Genomic DNA, 6,000 nt, shown 5'->3' on the forward strand with positions numbered 1-6,000 from the left:
GATTGAAGGGAACACATTTTCAGTCTGTGGAAGCGGTGAAACGAAAAACGGCAGAGTTTGTTGAACAGTGTGACATCTGATGATCTACAGCATTGCTTTGAATAATGGAAGGCACGTATGCAGCGGTGTATAGATAGGGGAGGGTAGTATATGGAAGGGGATAACAGTCAATTGTAACTTTCTTTGCAATACTTCACATTTATGACACCAGTCTCGTTATATAATTGCCACACCTCATATCTAGCTTGTAGGTTTCTAGGAATGCGTTTTTGTAGACGCAAAGATGAACGAAACTCATCGTCTTCATACAGCTTAACTCTGAGAATTAATGGGTATTTTAGGCGAAACTTGCATATTTTTACATAGGCAAGTGTATTTTGGTTCATAATTGTAATAGGACAATAACTTATACGTCAGTTGACTCGTCTGGGACCATGTTTTCATATTCCGTAACGACCGAGACTCATATGAGGTCCCTTAGGGAAGCAGTGTTGCCGAAAGTAGGGAAAATTCAAGTATTTTTACAAAAAAAATATTGTAAAAAACAAATGGCTGGCAACACTTTTCATGCTGTAGAAAAATATTGGAAAATGTTTGCTGTGCTATTGCTAATATATCCTGCAAGTATCGCAAAATTCTAGCGAGCACGTACTAAGAAAAAAATAATACATGAAACCGTGATATTATAGGGTTATTTTCGCATATAAATTATGTTGCAATGAATGCTTATGTATAACTCGAGATATTGTAGTAGGGTAATAATTGATAACTTGTTGGATTCGCTAGGGACCATGCTTTCATATTCCGTAACATCGCGACTCACATGAGGTCTCTGAGGAAAGCAGTGTTGCCAAAAGTAGCGAAAAATCACCTATCGTTACGAAAAACATACAAAAAGGAAATGGCTGGCAACACTGCGATTACTTATTTCACAGCTTGGTAACACTAAAAATAGAAGATAAACATCGCTGTATTGTAAAGCGACTGTTAACTGAAAGTTCTCATGTGATTTGCTGCTTTGATCTGCGTAAAAGTCCGTGTGTAAGAAATGAGTCACAGGTTTATTTTTAGCTAATCTACAATGACGTTTTTGGCCTGGTGAACCACAAATTCAGAGGGTTGAGGGGAGGAGACGAGGGGGTGCTTGGGTTCAAGGATGATAATGTATTCCTACCCGTGAAGGCGAACAAAGAAGGTCTCTTGCCTTCCTTTCTTTTTTGTTTTCTTTTCGCCAGTGAGAAGGGAGAAAAATAAGTTACACTTGTTTTTTTTTTTTTTTTAAACACTTCCTTCGACAGATAAGGTTATAGAAGAACTGTAATGGGTTTCTTCTCTTTTGTAGATGAAAACCAACCACAGGATTTTACGAAAAAAAAATACAGACAATACTAATCTAAGCACAAATACATTCAACCTTTGTTGTGAAAAATATCACTATAATTATTTTTTGTGTGGATAAATTCGCATAGCTGGTAACACTGCGCAGAATACTGAAATAGAAGTGCAAAAAAATCTACACGTTGCCAGAAACCTATTTAATAAGTAGAAACAAACGAAACGTTCGCCGTGCAATCTGCGCGATAAATTCGAGGGTCCATGTCTTCATTATGTAGACATATTAATTCTAAGGGTTAATTGTGTTTGGGAGGATTTTGAGTTCACATTTGAATATTTCCAGATCACTTCCATAATACTGGGCCATATGCTCCACAATCTTGTAATTTAGGAAGTTTTCACTTTTTGGATGTAGAGAGGTGATTGATCTAATGATTTTGCTACATGATCCAAAGCGTTTTTCTGTCTCAATGATTGCCTTATCAATAGTAGGCAGAAAAATGTCTCTTAGTATATTATCTTTAGAAAATTCGTTTTCTGCTTCCAATGAAGGAAAAGGTTAATCCAAAATGAATTTGTGATATTTCGATGGAGAATGTTTAGTTGGTTTCCATCAGGAACCCTTGTAGTCTATCTGTTTCCGGTTCTGGAAATTCAAGACCATTTTCTTTGCATATCTCCAAACATTCTTGACAAATTTGTTCGAATGTTGTTCGCTGAGAGTCATATTCTCCAGATCCCATCTTCGACAGTTTGAACTAGTGAATCTACAAGAATCAAACCTTCCGACATGTCTGCATCTACTTGAGATAAGGCAAAGCTCAAAGTTATAGTATGGCAGCAGTCATCTCAAATTTTACCAGCCCGAAAACATTCCCTCTCGTACAGATCACACTAATTTGCTAGATGGAAGTAAATTCCAGATTTGGTTTAATACCGCATAATAATATAAATAGTTGTTTCGTAGATAAACTGCATTAATAAATAATAAAGTAAAAAGTGATGGACAAGGACAAATGTTCTTGAGACAAACATCGCACAAAATCAGGAACTGAACTCTCCCAACAGGACACTAATTTGCCGTCCTAGTTCACTTTAAATTTTAAGCCTTGCTCTTGAAGCTTAAATTTCACCTTAAAGTAAACTGCCAATAATGATCATGTATTCTTAATATTTCATAAAAATGTCCCGATTTCACGCTCTAAAAATATGGTAGCCTAATCAGTGACGAAACTAGACATTTGGTGTTCAGGGCAAATTTTGAGATTAGAATCCCCTTCATCTACATCTACACCAATAAACACACAGATTAATTTGCTGTTGCCCGGAGCAACTGCCCCGGTTGCAGCATCTTGTTTTGATCTGGTCTTACTTCAATTGTTTTTGGTTATTTTTACCCTTGTGCTCTGAAACTGAGTAATGTATGTACTCCCATGCACAAAAAAAAAAAAAAAAAAAAAACATTGCGCGTATACTGTAACTCACGATTTTTCGCAATTATTTCATTTTCCTTATGTTTATGGGTAAAATTCAGTTATTAGTATGTGGAGATAATAGAAAGCAATCCATCTAAGGAGATATTTCCAAAAAATATAATAAAATAATAAAAATATAAGCAGAAAACAAAATTATGTTCGGTTTTGTGTATACTGGCAATAATGTTTTTGAGGGAATTTTTGGAGCAGCACAGCACGATTGTAGAGGGAATTACAGAATTGGTAACAGAACAGTTGAACCAAGGAACAGGAAAGTGGAGTAAAATATTGCATTTATTGGCTTAAATCTAGGGTGTAAATTGTCTGCCAAATATAAATTAGCTTCTGTAACCAAGATGTTGTACGGAAATATATAAACAAAGAGAAAAACTGTTGTCTTAAGTTTGGAAGTGACATGCTCTATAGCCATGAGCATTTATTTCTTAAGAAAAAGATAAGCAATAAAAGAAAGTCTGTGTGGTTAAGTGGGTAGAGTGACGGACTAGTAATTCTTATACTGTTTTGACCCCAGATCGAATCTCATCCGATCCTGTTCAATTTTTTTTACGAAATATTATAGAAGTGTATAATTTGTATGTTAATAAAAACTGAAACAATACAATAAAGAAATAACTTTTTGTTTCCTCTGATGACGTATTTATTTAGAATTAGTGTACTATTAGTAATAGCCATTGCTTTCAGTTTATGCTGTTATATAGCTTCTTTTTTCATCCTCTTTTCTTAAAAAAAAAACAAAAAAACAAATTTGTCTCCAATAAAGTATGAAAAATATATATAGACAGAAACAGACATCTTAGTATCAAACGTGATTTATCGTGATGAAATAAACAAGTTTCCCGTTATTAAAAAAGAAAACTATAGAAAATCATTGAATTTGGTCTTTAGGTTTTTAGCATGCTATATATATTCTTTATAAGACTATACTTTATAATGCAAGATGTGCGATCATACCCACAAATTTAGCTAGTGGGTGAATGATGTTTTCGGCACAAATATATTACAGGTCTAGGTGCATGAAACACCAATACGCCATGGTCTTGACCTTCGTTTATTTCACATTATTATCCGACATACCATAGCAGGTAAAAAGCAGCATCAATTGGCAAGAAAAACTGCAAGTTGTGGTCTTAGTCTGTTTTTGATGCTCCGGACTCGATCGCCTAGCACGCCCGTCTATACCTTGACTCATACGTCTATCATTCAGTGCAGGCATATATCCAGCTTTACTTTTCGAAGGGGGCCCGACACGAAAGCTCGTAAGCACGTAATTCTAATGTTTCAAAAATATCAATAATAATAATAATAATAATAATAATAATAATAATAATAATAATAATAATAATAATAATAATAATAATGCAACAGTTCTGTATTTCTCTTAAACATTTCTTACTTTTCATTTATGAACCGGTCAAACTGCATTCTAACACAAACGAAATCAAAAAAATATTTTCTAGAGACATGTAAGGAAAACTGTTTGCTACGTATATCACATAACAAAAATAGCAAATGGCAATGAGTGTATCGTTCTAATACAGTAATGTTATAAACAGAACGGAAACGGATTGTAATCCCATTTAAAAGTGTTCTTTAATTCCACCTGGTATCAATGGTATTACGGTATATTCTTACAAGTAACACTTCCCAAGTGTAACACTCCGATTTTGATAAAATTTGACAGGCAGATACTACACATAAAATAAACGAATACATGTTTTTTTTATTTTCTGCGGAAAAACGGTTTAGGGGGCAAAAGCCCTCACCCCAAATTTTGAAAGTTAACGCCCGAAAGACAAAAAAAAGTGGACCAAAGTGAACGAAATTGTGCACAGATATGGCAGACGTAAAATGAAGGAATACGTGTTTTGTATTTTCCTGGAAAAACGGTTAGGTGGGGCACAGACCCCTCCAAACCTTTGATCATGAAATATCAAAAGTGCTAGTAACAATATGTCTGACGTGTGTAAAGGACGAAGAATTCCGACACTTTGTGTATGGACAATACGCAAAAACTAAACGAATACCTGTTTTTTTTATTTTCTGCGGAAAAATGGTTTTAGGGGACAAAAGCCCCCATCCAAAATTTTGAAAGTTGACGCCCGAAAGGCAAGAAGAAGTGAACCGAAATGAATGAAATTGTGCAAAGATATTGCAGACGAAAAATGAGGGAATACGGGTTTCGTATTTTCCTGAAAAAAATAAAAAAAGAAAAACGTTTGGGTGGGATACAAACCCCTCCAAAACTTTGATCGTGAAATATCAAAAGTGCTAATAATAGTATGTCAGAAGTGCTTAAAGGACATGAAGAATTTGAACGACACATTGTGTAGGGACAATACGCAAAAAACAAACGAATACGGGTTTATTTTCTGCGAAAAAATGGTTTTAGGGGGCAGAATTCCCCACCCAAAATTTTGAAATCGTGCATAGATATTCTAGACGTAAATTGAGGTAATTGTGTTTCGTACTTTCCTGAAAAAAAAGCGGTTGAGTGGGGAACGGACCTTCTATGCTGTTGATTACGAAATATTAAAAGTGCAAATAAGTATACGTCAGAAGTTCCTAAAGAGTATGGAGAATTGCAACGAAACTTCGTATAGGGACAATTTGCAAAACAATAAATGAAATGCGTTTTAATTTGTACGACAAAACAGTGTTGGGGCCTAGAGCCCCTCCCAAAAAAAAAAAAAAAAGTAAATATTACCGTAAAAGTGCAGGAAGGAATGGACCGAAGCAAATGAAATTGTGTGTAGGTATTGTATAGACTGTATGTAAAATAAGGACTTTCGTGTTTTTAAGATGTCCCTATCAATTTTGGCACATCAACAACAAACAGGAAATTAATCGGCACGTGTTTTTGTTTATGCGGAAAAACATTATAAGGGTTAAAGTTGCCTCGTGATATACTACAAAATACGCTAACTGTTTGTGCTTGTTGATCTGCCAAATTTGAAGAAATCTGATGGAGACGCTTGTGAAACACGAGAGGCTTTATTTTTCATATCCAATATCTACAGACAATTTCATTCGCTTCGGTCCTCTCCTTCCGACACTCAATGCCTCGGTCCACTCAACAGTTTTTTTTTCTTTTCAGGAAAATACGAAGCACGTATTCCCTCATCTTACCTCTACAACATTTGTGAACAATTTCATTCAGTTCGGTCCATTT

This window comes from Thermobia domestica, chromosome 8, assembly GCF_964235325.1.
Source record: "Thermobia domestica chromosome 8, izTheDome1.hap1.1, whole genome shotgun sequence".
NCBI classification, from domain to species: domain Eukaryota; kingdom Metazoa; phylum Arthropoda; class Insecta; order Zygentoma; family Lepismatidae; genus Thermobia; species Thermobia domestica.